The sequence below is a fragment of the Macrotis lagotis genome, chromosome X (assembly GCF_037893015.1).
Source record: "Macrotis lagotis isolate mMagLag1 chromosome X, bilby.v1.9.chrom.fasta, whole genome shotgun sequence".
Lineage (NCBI taxonomy): Eukaryota > Metazoa > Chordata > Mammalia > Peramelemorphia > Peramelidae > Macrotis > Macrotis lagotis.
In genome coordinates, this window is record NC_133666.1 from 638,718,896 (window position 1) to 638,733,276 (window position 14,381).

General features: G+C 34.2%; 1 pseudogene; it reads left to right on the plus strand.

Moving 5' to 3' along the window:
- Positions 1–5,366: 5,366 nt before the first annotated feature.
- LOC141497433 (olfactory receptor 7D4-like) lies at positions 5,367–6,369 on the plus strand (annotated as a pseudogene).
- The last annotated feature ends 8,012 nt before the right edge of the window (positions 6,370–14,381 follow it).

Below are 14,381 nucleotides of genomic sequence, written 5' to 3' on the forward strand. Positions count from 1 at the left end.
CGTGACAGAGTTGTTGGTGTTGGAACAAAGAATAAAGCACATTTATTATTATTTTTATTTGGGGGAGGGTGCATGGCAAATGGGGCTGGGTGGCCTGCCTAGAGAAGCATAGCAGGGTGATCGTTGCGTGTCTGAGGCCAGATTTGGACCCAGGTGCTCCTGGCTCAAGGGCCAATGCTCTGTCTGCCACCCAGCCACCCCTACTATTATTACTATTTTATTTTATTTTGGGTCATTTTTTTCTCTTCTTTTTGGTTTTTGCAGGGCAGTGGGGATCGGGTGGCTTGCATGTCACAGGGCTGGGTGATTGTTGGGTCTACGGGGCTGGATGTGGGCTTGGGTGCTCGGGGCTCCAGGGCTGGTGCTTCATCCATTGCGCCACCTCGCCATACCTACAATTATTACTATAATTTTTTTAATTTTAATTTTTTTCTCTCCCCTTTACTTGATCTCTCAAAAGAGTTTATATTTATGGGGGGAGGGGGTATTTCATTTACCCTTAAACAAGAATATTTTATTAATGTAAAAAAACATTTGTGCAAAATGTGACTAAAAAAATAATTAAAAGAAAGCACAAAAAAGAAAAAAAGATTATTGTAATAATATAAAATAAATAAACCCAAAAAAGTTTATGCAACAAAAAGAAATTCAATATGAATAAATGCCTGGTCTTAGACTGCAGTTCCTAACAAACTAATTCTATGAGTACTATGTGAAAAGTTAAAGTAATAAGACAATAGGCATGAGGGCAAATTAAAGGATGTGGAAATGTTGACCCAGGAGAAGACAAGATTTTAGTTGGATATGACATTTGGACTTTTGTTTTGAAATTATCTCATGTAGAAGAGTAATTAGACTTTTCTACTTGGCCCCAAAAGACAGAATAAAAACAAAATGGAATCAATCCTCAAGGAGGTTGATTTCGGCTCAACAGAAGCAAACATTTTCTTGCAATTAAAACACTCTAACTGTAAAATATGAAGCCCTTAAGCAGCAGAGGATTCCTTCTTGGGAATATGGCAGATAATTCAGATTGGCCAAAAGAATTTCATAGGGACCCTTCTTTCTCAAAATCTGCAGTTTAGTAACTTCTGGATAACTCTCAATGTTAGGAAGCTTTCTGCATTTCCAAAGGGAGTAGTAATTGGAAATACAATTATATTGTTTTTTTCTAATGAAGTGCTAGGAGGATTGAGCCTATCAGACACTAGAATCTTCAAATATTCTTCCTGATCCTGGTCAAAATAGAAGATACAAGCTGTCTTGGGTCTGGAAAGGGTCTGCTTGTGCTTTTCTAAACTATCAGTACCTGTGCTTGAAACCACATTTTCTGGGATCCAGTTTCTTCCTTCTTTGTCTGCCTTTCCAACAGGCACTATCAACCAAACCTATTCTCTTGGTGATGTTCAGTAAGTGAGTAGAGATGGGAAATGTCAGGAAGGGAGAGGGGGGGGGGGGAAGAGATGGAAAGTAAGGGAAAAGAGAAGCAGTACGTTGTTACTCAGAAACTCAAGAATAGTCTCCCAAAGTCAGTACTGTTCAAATCAGAGTATTATTCAAAAGTTAACCCAGAGTTGACCCTAAAACTAAGTTTGAAGGAATAACAAAGCATAACACTTTGAGTCAAGTTTTATTTTTGTCATTAATTGGGAATAGGACTCTGATCTAATCATTTTTGTCAGGTTGTTTTGGTGATCTCAAATCATTTCAGAAATATAAATTCTTGTTTTCCATATTAGAAGCGTTATGAATATATTGTGCCCTAATTTACCTCAACTAAATAGAATCAAACATGAAAGACAATCTTTAGTGAGAAATAACTTTCAGATACACTAATGGGAAGCCTAGTAAAGACAGAAAGGTTATGTCCCTGCTCTCAGACACAGGGAACTGGGCTACAGAGATACTTTTGTCTTTAAAATTCCTATATTTCCTGTTTCTACAGCCCTCTAAATATAATTGTAGGATGAGTCTATCACTCAGTGAAGAGGTCAGGGGTTCAGGGAGAGTGGGCAAATATAAGGGAGCTGATGAAAACACTCTTAACCCTAATATCAGTTGATGGGCAGATGAAACCATTTTTCATGATCTGAAGGTAATCAACTAATAGGGAGCTTTCAGAGAAGGATCAGGAATGTCAGGAAGAAAGATAGAATAAGGAAACAGCTACAGACTCTCTACTATATGGTGTTTAGCCCATCCATGTACTAAGATAGTGGGAAGTCCTTTTATAGACATTATTATCATAGTATTATGAGAATTCAGTACAATGTCTATGCACATTCCTCAGATTTTCTTAAATTCCTCAGAAGCAGTTGTCTCTTTGACAGAAATAACTACCTACTGTTTCTACCAACTATCCTAATTTAGTTTCAATACATATTTCATATTTAATTTACCTTGTTCACTTGTACAAATTTCTGTTAACTATTACACTTATCTGTCTCCAAAAATGTGGAGAAAATGGGTATAAACAGGGTGACAGAGAGAGAGAGAGTGGAGCACAAATTAATGCTAGAAGGGTTTTAAGGATCAAGTAAACTCAATATAATATATATGATGGGGGCGTAAGGGAAACAAATGATTTCAAGTAATTGAAGGGCTATCATGCAGAAGATTAGATGTGTTTTGCTTTACCTAAAAAAGTAAGACTACAGACAATGAACTAATTGCAAAATATAATAATAATATTTAGGCTGGCTGATTTGATCCCTCTTTTCCCTGGAATATCTGGGTACTTTGAAGAAAGTATAATAGTACCTGTATTTTATTAGGAGGAACAAACTGTTCATTTTATATAACTCTAGTAAACAACACTTTCTAGAAGACAGTTCAGGCTGTCTCTTTTGGGGAGGAGTTTAATTTGATTTACATTCATTTAAAAGAAGTTACAAAAAAAGTCAAAACTTAACTTTATTGAAAACCTTTCAAAGTAAAATTTATAAACACAAATAATGCAACTGTAATGATTAACCTCACTTAAGCAAAATAACTTTTTATAAGTCAAAAGTAACACATTTCTCCATTCTATTTATAGGGTTGGGAATTAGCTGTTGGAAAGTCAAAGAATGAATTCCCTCAGCAGTTCCTTTGACAGAGGAAAAGATGAGGGTAGAAAAGAATGAGGAACATTTTCCCCACTGCTTCCAGTTGGAGAAGTCCTGTTTAGGCTTTAGATGTAACAAAAGTTTGGGCTTCATAGAAAAGTTGGGGATAATTACCCAGGGTACACAAATAGGGTATGTCAGGGTAAACTAAGGAACAGAGATTAACACAAAATCAATAGAAAAATCACATTGGTGGAAGGTTATAAATTTATAATTATTAGACAAAACAGTTGTGTCCATTTTTTGGGTTTGACTGTGGGTTAGGAAAAATACCTCAGAGTATATCCTATCTTTTTGAAAATACTTGAAGATTTTAGTGGGGAATTAGTTATAAATCAATCAGCACAGACCTCCTTTATCTTGGAAATGACAACCTTTCTCAGGGATTTTTCTATCTAACATGATCTAGTCTTGCTACTATACCAACATCATCCAAAATAAGAAACTCATTCTTCCTCTTTCCAAGGTTCCTCCCTTTTTGGTTTCAATAGTTCTGCCTATAATAGATGTATGCTCTACTCTTACTTTTTCTAGAGTGGTAGCTATCTTTAAATATTGGAAGACTAGTAAGAGGCATTAGACATGCTGTCCTTATCCTAAAGAAGACATGGCAAAAAAGACAAATTTAGATAGCTTCAGAAAGCAAATATAACAGAAAACAATGTTATTATAAATAGAGTTTCCTAAAAGTGGAATGGATTCCATCCAAGAGTTGTGAGTTCCTCCTCATGGAAGGCCTTCAAGCATTACCAGGATAACTGGAGTATCTCAGCTGGAAAGTGACCTTTCATCCCTCTTCCCTGCAGTGTTTGATTTCAAAGTAATGACTCAGTGTCCATTGTATTCTCACTCTTGAACAGTATTCCACTTTGCCATCTTTCTATTCCCATTGTTGTGTTCCTTCAAGGACCCCCGCCTTTCGGGGGGTCAAGAAATAAGGAATCACTTTTTCCTCTCCTCCTGTCTGTGCCTCTGAATTTCCAGTCTTTATTATCCTGCCCTTCTTTTGGTATTTTACACCTCCCTGCCTCACAATTCTTATTATTGTCTAGAGCTCCCAAAACTCTTTCAAGGCTGATGGAGCAGTTTATATATTCAGTCCTACAGAGTAGACTTAACACATGCTTACCAAATACTAGACAGTTGGTTGCATTCACTATCGACTTTGTGTAGATAGAGCTTATAAAAAGGGAAAAAACATCAAAGTCACCCAGAACTCTTTGCCCCAAAACGGAAGACCATTATCCATTTGAAAATGATGAAGGTTTTCAGTGGACTATAGATTCAATTTGAATCAACAAAGATATGGCAGACAAAATACCCTTAAAAAACCTTAATCTACAATAAATAATACAAAGATCCCCACTAAAAGATGTTCATCACAAAATCTCTAATCATAAACATTGCATCTGAAAATTTTGGTTTAGTTCTGGATATCATAATGCAGAGAGGATGTTGATAATTGGGAGATGATGCATGGAAAAGTAACTAGGATGGTGAAGGAACTAATTAGTTCAAATGAAGAACTAGTGCTACAAGGCCCATAGGGGAGAAAATATATCCAATATGGCAAACTGTCTCAAATATTTATATAAATGTTATGTGAGAGAGAAAAAGGATTTATTCAGCAAGGAATCAAAGAGAAGAACAAGAACTCAGGATAGAACTTGAAAACTTGCAGATTTTCACTCCAAAGAAAAGAAAGTGAGAGCAAACTCAAAGTGAAATAGGCTCCCTTAGGAAGCTAAGAGCTTTCCTTTCCAAGGAGGTTTTCAATGAAAGTCAAGATGAGCAATTGACAGATTTATTATTTTTCCATTATTTTTTCTGTAGTAATATTTTATCCTATGTGTTCTGTAAGGTTGCATCCATTACTATGTGATTTTACAGTTTCAGTTCAAGAATGGACAACCTAAACGCTTCAGACATACCAGATCTGTCCTCCCTCTCTGCTGTTCTCTGCAGAACCTGTTCTCCCCTGCCCATGGTGTCTCCTTCTTTATCGAATTATTCAATAGTGATTTATGCTTAACGAAAATTTGGGATGCATTTATAAAATTTTCTATTCTGTATGTGTCTGAACTGGAAAGACTTTTAGAGGTCATTAAGTTAAAATCTTGCATTAAGGTGGAATATGGAAATACTGACTAATGCAAAACAAAAAAAAAAGATGCTAAATGGAAGAGACAGGGGACAGAAAGAAATACTAAGTCAGAATCCGGTCAGGTAGAATCAGAGTTCTTTCCATTTACTATAAAATGATACATGAATTTTCATGTCATAGTCTTCATATTTTTCTTTCCCAGCAGGAAAGTCAGCCTCATGTTACCAGAAAACCAAACGAAAGTCATTGAATTTATCCTCCTTGGATTTTCTGAGACACCAAATGAACAAGGACCCCTCGTTGGACTATTCCTGGGCATGTATTTGGTCACAGTGGTTGGAAACCTGCTCATAAATGTTGACCATTGGTTCTGACTATCGCCTCCACACGCCCATGTATTACTTTCTTTTCAACTTGTCCTTTGTCGATATCTGTACAGTATCCACCACAGTACCCAAGATGTTGGTGAGCATCGTGACACAAAATAAAGCCATTCCCTATGCTGACTGCCTCGTCCAAATGTACTTCTTTATAGTTTTTGCTGGTTTGGATAATTTCCTCCTCACTTCAATGGCTTATGACCGATTTGTGGCTATCTGTCATCCTCTACACTATGCAACCATCATGAATCCTCGACTCTGTACATTGTTGGTACTGCTCTCCTGGATAATAATCTTTCTAGACTCCCTTCTTCACTGTTTGATGGTAACACGTCTCTCCTTCTGTACATACCATGAAATTCAACACTTCTTCTGTGATATTGCTGAGGTTCTAAAACTCTCTTGTTCTGATACTCTCGTCAATTATGTCTTGATATATTTAGTTACTGTGCTGCTGGGTTTTCTCCCCCTCACAGGGATCCTTTTCTCTTACAGTCAGATCTGTTCTTCCATTTTGAAAGTCCCATCAGCTCATGGTAAGTATAAAGCCTTTTCTACTTGTGGATCTCACCTCTGTGTTGTTTCCTTATTCTATGGTACAGGATTTGGAGTTTATATGAGTTCCTCAACTACCCAGTCTTCCTGGAAGAGCACAGTTGCCTCAGCAATGTATGCTGTGGTCACCCCCATGTTGAACCCATTCATCTATACATTAAGGAATAAAGACATAAAAGATGGCCTTAGGAAACTCATTAGCAGAATATCCTCTTCTCAGTAATGGGGTTGGCTCCTGGTCCTTAGAATTAGACAAAGGCATTTCTGGGGGAAAACAAGAAAAAATGAATGTTGGATTCCTCAATTCTATTACTACGCAAATTCATCCTTTATTTAAATTTGTAAGTGGATTTCTTAAAGTACAAGTCTAACACTGTCACTCCTAAGTAATAAATGCCAATGATTCCTATGCCCACAGGATGAAATACAAAATCCTCTTTTTGACATTCAAAACCCTTCATAACCTTGTCCCTTCTAATGTTTCTAGTCTTCTAATATTTTACTCTATTACATACTCTTTCCCCCAGTTGAATGCTTTTCCATGAACAAGAAACTCCATTTCTTGAAACTGAGAGTATTCTCAGGTTGTCCCCTATCTCTGGAATGCTCTCTCCAGTCAACATCAACTACTGGTTTATTGTGTTTTATTGAAGTCACATTTTTAAATTACTTTTTATTGGAATCTTTCCCAAATCTTCTTAATTCTGGTCCCTTTTACTTAATTATTTCCTTTTAGTCTTGTATATAACTTTATTGTATGTATTTATTTGCATGTTGTATCTCCTATTAGATTGTGAGATTCTTGAGGTCAGGAAAGGTATTTTGCCTCATTTTGTATCTCCCATAACTTAGCAGAGTCCCTGACACATTGTAGGTACTCAATAAAAGTTATTTTAATGAATCTTGTTTTACCTACCTTCATGACTTACTCTATTTTTGTTGACTATAAATTGCATGATCTTCTTCTTCATGTCTGCTATTCCTTTATTTTCAACACGTTGTCATCGAATTGAAAACCACCTGCATTCTCATGATATTTTCCTGCTCTATAAAAACTGGAAATCTCGTGGAAAAGATAGAATTCATTTTTCTACTTTGCACAAATAAATTTTGTGCCTTTGGTCAAGTCATTTGCTGTCTTTAATCCTCAATTTCATCATATCTTAAATGGAAATTGGAAGACCTGCCTCACTGTTGCACTGATGGAGTTAATAATTCCCTTAACGTTGATCATCACCTCCATGTTGCTATTAAGGTGTACAATGTTCTTCTGGTTCTGCTCATCTTGCTCAGCATCACTTCAGGCAAATCCTTTCAGGCTTCCCTGAATTCCCATCCCTCCTGGTTTCTAATACAACAATAGTGTTCCATGACATATATATATGTATATACCACAGTTTGTTAAGCCATTCCCCAATTGCAGGACATTCACTTAATTTCCGATTTTTTGCCACTACAAATAGGGCTGCAAAAAATATTTTTGTACAAGTGATGTTTTTACCCTTTTTCATAATCTCTTCAGGTTATAAACCCAGTAGCACTATTGCTGGATCAAATGGTATGGGCATTTTTGTTGCAAGAATGTATTAGTGTCGCAGATTTCCCTCATCCCTTCCAACATTCATCATTGTCCTTTCTGGTCATATTGCCCAGCCTGAGAAGTGTGAGGTGGTATTTCAGAGATGCTTTAATTTGCATTTCTCTAATAAACAATGTTTCAGAGGAATTTTTCATATGACTATGTATTATTTTGCTGTCCTCAGCTGAAAATTGCCTTTGCATATCCTTTGAACATTTGTCAATTGGAGAATGGCTTGCTCTTTTGAAAATTTGACTCAGTTCTCTGTATATTTTAGAAATGGGTCCATTGTCAGAAATACTAGTTGTAAAAATTGTTTCCCAATTTACTACATTTTTTTGATCTTGGTTGCTTTGGTTTTGTCTGTGCAAAAGCTTTTTAATTCATTGTAATCAAAATTGTCTAGTTTGTTTTTAATGATGTTCTCCATCTCTTCCTTGGTCATAAACTGCTTCCTTTTCCATAGATATGACAGTTAAGCTATTGGTTGTTCTCTTAGTTTGTGTATTATATTGTCTTTTATGTTTAAATCCTATACCCATTTTGATCTTATCTTGCTATAGGGTATGAGGTGTTGATCTAATCCAAGTTTGTACCATACTAACTTCCAATATTCCCAACAGTTTTTTATCAGAGTTTTTAATCCCAAAAGTTGGACTCTGGGCTTATCAAACAGCAGTTACTATAATCATTTCCTGCTATCTCTTTTCCACCTAGTCTATTCCACTGATTGACCACTCTTTTCCTTAGCCAATACCAGACAGTTTTATGACTGATGCTTTACAATATAACTTTAGGTCTGGTAAAGCTAAGCCACCTCATTTGACACTTTTTTTTTTCATTGAATCCCTGGAAATTCTTGACTTTTTATTTCTCTATATAAATTTAGTTACAACTTTTTCAAACTCATTAAAGAAATTTTTTGGGATTTTGATTGGTAGGGCGCTAAACAAGTAGTTAAGTTTTGGCAGAATTGTCATTTTTACTTTAGTTCAACGTATCCATGAACACTTGATGTTTGCCCAGGTATTTAAATCATATTTCATTTATGTGAGAAGTGTTTTGTAATTGTTTTCAAAAAAATTTTGAGTCTGCCTTGGCAGACTTTATTTCCAGGTACTTGATCATAATGTATTATTCTAGTTAGTGATAACTTGCTGTAATTATTTTGCTAAGATTTTTGCATCTATATTCAATAGGGAGACAGGTCTATAATTTACTTTCTGTTTTAACTCTTCCTGGTTTAGGTATCAGTACCATATTGGTGTCATAGAAAGAGTTAGGCAAAATAGGTTCTGTCTTCACCTATTTTTCCAAAGAGTTTATAAAGAATTGAAACCAATGGTTCCTTAAATGTTTGATTGAATTTACTTGTGAATCGTTCTGGCCCTGGAGATTTTTCTTAGGCAGTTCAATAATGACTTGTTGAATTTCCTTTTCTGAGATTGGGTTATTTAGGTTTTTAATGTCCTCTTCATTTAATCTGGGCAATGTATATTTTTTAAAATATCCATATATTACATTTGGATTATCAAAATTATTGGCATAGAGTTGAGCAAAATAATTCCAATTATTACTTTTAATTTCCTCCTAATTGGTGGTGAGTTCACCTTTTTCATTTATGATACTCGCAAGTTAGTTTTCTTCTTTCCATTTTTTTAATCAAATTGACCAGAAATTTATCAATTTTATTGTTTTTTATTTTTTCACAAAACCAGCTTTTGGCTTTATTTATTAGTTCAATAGTTTTTTTTTGCTTTTGCTTTCATTAATTTCTGCTTTAATTTTTAGAATTTCTAATTTAGTATTTAATTGGAGTATTTAATTTGTTCTTCCTCTAACTTTTAGATGAATATCTAGTTCATTGATTTCTTCTTTCTCTAATTTAATCATGTAAGCATTTAAATATATTATATATCCCCTGACAGCCACCCTTGAGTGTATGCCATAGGATTTGGTATGTTGTTTCATTATTGTCATTATCTAGGATGAAATAATTAATTCTTTCTATAATTTGTTGCTTGATCCATTCATTCTGTAAAATGAGATTATTTAGTTTATAATTAGTTCTGGGTCTCTCTCACCCTGGACCAAAATTGCATATAATTTTTATTGCATTGTGATCTGAGAAAGATATATTCTCTATTCCTGCCTTTCTGCAATTGATCATTAGATTTTTATGCCCTAGTACAATGGTGAATTTTTGTTTAAGTGTCATGTGCTGAGGAAAAAAGTATATTCCTTTCTATCCCCATTCAAATTCTTCCATAGGTCTATCATATCTAGGTTTTCTAACAATCTATTTACTTCCTTAGCTTCCTTCTTGTTTATTTTATGATTCAATTTATCTAAATCTGAGAGTAGGAGGCTGAGATCTCCCACTAGTGGAGTTTTGCTGTCTGTCTCCCTGTAGGTCTTTCAAATTCTCCTCTAAGAATTTGAATACTATACCATTGGGTGCACACATATTTAGAATTGCAATTATTTTATTGTCTATTGTATCTTTTAGGAGGATATAGTTTCCTTCCTTATATCTTTTAATGCTATCTATTTTTGCAGTTACTTTGTCTGAGATAAGGATTGGTACCCCTGTTTTTTTTCACTTTAGCTGAAGCAAAACATATTTTGCTCCAACCTTTTACCTTTACTCTATATATATTTCTCTGCTCCAAATAAGTTTCTTGTAAGCAGCATATTATAGGATTCTGTTTTTTAATCCACTCTGCTATTTGCTTACATTTTAAAGGAGAGTTCATCCATTCACATTCAAAGTTATAATTACTAGCTAATTTATTGCCCTCTGTGCTATCTTCCTCCTGTTTGTATTTTCCCCTTTCCCCACTCTATCCATATTCCCCAGTGTTTTATTTTTGAATAACACCACTTTCAGTTTGTTTTCCATCTTATATCAACCCCCTCCTCTTTCTTTCCCCTTTCCCTTTTCCCCTTCTTCCCTTCTCTTAGTTAACATTTTTCTCCCACTCCCCAAGGCCCCCTCTCCTTTTTCCCTTTTAATGCTTGAAAGGTAAGATAAGTTTCTTAACTGAGTGTTAACTTAAGTTAACTTTCAGCCAAATCTGATGAGACAAAGATTGAGGTAGTTCTCGCCTCCTCCCTTCTTCCCCTCTATTACAATAGATCTTTTGTACCTCTTGATGTAATGAGATTTACCTCATTCAGTCTTCTTCTCTGAGTCACAGAAAAGTTATGAGTGTCCATCACTTCTGGCTAAGTATATTCACCCTAATAGAGTTACAGTTCTTGGTAGTTATGATACTCTTTCTCCCAAGTGTGTATATAGCCAGTTTCATCTTATTGGATAGCAGTTTTGTTCTTTTCCTTTTTTTTTTTACCTTTTCATGTGTCTCTTGAGCCTCCTCTTTGATATCCAAATTTTCTATTTAGCTCCCACAGGGGTAGTCTAAAAAGAGTCTATGAGTTGAACTCAAATCAAAAAATTTATAGAGGAGCTTTAAAAGAATTTCAAAACCAGCGATGAGAGGAAGAAAGCAATGGGGAAGAAGAAATGAGAATCATTCAAGAAAGTCATAAAAAAATTGACCAAAGAAATCAACTCCTTTAAAAGTAAAAATAATGAACAGGAAAAAAGTAAGTTTTGAAAAAATGTAATTGATCCATTGGAAAATTTAACACAAAACTTAATTGAAGAAAATAAAACCCTAAAAATTAGATTTGAACAAATAGAAACCAATTAATCTATGAGGCTACAAGATTCCATCAACAAAATAAAATGGCTTAAAACATTGAAGAAAATATAAAGTACCTTTTAGGAAAAGCAAATGACCTGGAAAATAAATACAGGTAAGATAATTTATGAACCATTGGATTACAAGAATACCTTGATCAAAAAAAGTACCTGGAAAACATCTTGCAGAAAATCACCAGGGAAAACTGTCTAAATCTTCTAGAACAAGAAGATAATATAGCCATTGAAAGAAGACACAGAACTCCTCCAGAAAGAGACTCTAAGAATCAAAACTCCAACAGTTATTGTAGCCAAATTCCAGAAATCTCGAATAAAAGAGAAAATACTGCAAGCAGAAAAAAGGAAAAAAATTTAAGTACAAAGGAAACACATTCAGACTTATACAGGACTTATCAGTCTCAACATTGAAGGGCCAACAAGCATGGAAAACTAGTGATGGGAGGGGAGGGGTCAAAGAACATGGGATTACAACCAAGAATTTATTGAGCTGCAGAACTCAGTATATAATGTCAAGGGAAAAAATGGGTGGTCAGTGGAGTAGAGGACTTTCAACATTTCCTGATAAAATGACCAGAATTGACCAGAAAATTAATTTTAGAGGGACAGAAGGTAGGATGAGTAGAGGGACAGAAGGTAGCATTGAGTAAACTTTTTTCAATAGATTTGGCCCAGAGAGGGAATAAAATATATTCCTACATGTGTTTAAAAAACTATCCTTTTCTACAGGGAAAGCAGGGGAAGGGAAATAAGTGGAAAGTAGGGACCAATAAAAGGGAAGGTAAAGGAATAAATAAACATACACTTAAAGTTAAGTTTTGAAAGAAAAGCTGGAGGGGAAAGGGAGTAAAATTTAGGTGAGGATGAATAAGAGGAAAGAAAAGAAAAAATTTGCATAGGGAAAGATAGCATGGAGGGAAATGCAAAAGTATTTATCTTAACTGGAAATGTATTAGTATGAACAGTCCTATAAAACAGAAATGGATCAAAAACTGGAATCTACAATATATTGTTTACAAGAAAAACATTTGTTACAGAAAGATATACACAGTGTAGAGGTAAAAGGATATTGCAAAATATATTATACTTAAGCTGAAATAAAAAAGTCAGAGGTAGCAATCCTGATATCAAATAATATAAGAGCAAAAATCAATCTCATTAGAAAAGATAAGAAAGAAAACAACTTCTTTGTGAAAGGTACCATAGATATTGAAGTTATATCATTATTTGTATACCTAGTGGTAAATCATCCAAATTCCTGGAGCAAAAGCTGAGAGGAGACCTCAACCTCCTTCTCTCAGAGCTAGATAAATCTTTTTTTAATTTATTTTTTATTTTCATCCATATGTACATGCATATTTCCAAGTTACAAAATTTCCCTCCACCCTTCCTTCCCACCCCCCTCCCCTCAGTAGGGAACAGTGACGTTAGCATTTTATATACACATTTTGTTAAATATATTTACAAATTAGTAATTTTTGTCACGAGGAATTAGGGGTAAGGGAAATCGATACTTAAGAGATAATTTTCATAAAATATACACTTTAGAACTAGATAAATTGAACCACAAAATAAACAGGAAGTAAGTTAGGAAAGTGAATAAAATCTTAGAAAACTTAGATATGGTATACCTCTGGAGAAAATTTAATGGGGATAGGAAAAAAATATACCCTTTTCTACTCAATGCATGGCATCCTTACCAAAATTGACCATGTCCTAGGACATTAAAACCTCAAAAAGCAGAAGCAAAACTAATAAATACATTCTCCTCAGTCTGTGAGGTAATAAAAAATGCATGAAATTAAGGGTCACAGAAAGAAAAACTAAAAATTGATTGGAAACTAAAAAATAATTTTAAATAATGTGTGCATCAAACAAAATCATAGAACTAATCAGTAATTATATCCAAGAAAATGATAACAATGAGGCATCATAAGAAAATTTATGTGATGCAACCAAGGCAGGTTTGAGGGGGAATTTTATATCTCTAAATGCCTATATTAATAAAATACAGAAGGAGGAGATCAATGAATTGAGTTTGTGATTTAGAAAAGCTTGAAAAACAACAAATTAAAAATATCCAATTAAATACCAAATTATAAATTCTATAAAACAAGGGAGGAAATAATAAAATTGAAAGAAAGAAAACCATTGCATTGATCTTATAAATAAAACTAAGAGTTGGCTTATGAAAATAATAATGAAATAAATAAACTTTTGGTTGAACTGATTGAAAAAAGAAAGGAAATAATCAAATTACCAATGTAAAAATGAAAAGGGTAAACTAACCACCAAAGAGATCATTCAGAGCTACTTTCTTGAATTGCATGCCAAATGTGTGAAAATACAAACTACCCAGATTAACAGAAGAGGAAATAAAATCCTTAAATAACCCCATTCCATAAAAAGAAATTGAAGAAAGCAACAATAAACTTCCTAAGAAAAAGTCTCCCAGTCTAGATAGATTTACAATTGAATTCTACCAAATATTTAAGGAACAATTCATTCTTATTCCTTGTAAACTATTTTTATGACAAAAATATGTTGCTGATATCTAAACCAGGAAGAATGGAATCAAAATTATATACCAATCTTCCGACTGAACTCTGATGCAAAAATCTAAGCGCTATTCCCACAAGAATTCCTAATTTCCTCCAATTGTTATTTTTATCCCACTTTGGTATAATATTTGCTTATCTCTGTCCACATAGAATTTTGACTGGACCCATCAAATATGAGCTACAAGAAGGTAGAGACAATCTCATTTATTTTTATATCTGAAGCAATATTGATAACAATGAAGGAATTTAATGAATATTTGACATTAATTGACACATCTTTGGCTCTTCCTCTTTCATTTATGAATTAAAGCTATATGTAATCATATGAAAAAATGCTCTAAATCATTACTGATTAGAGAAATGTAAATTAA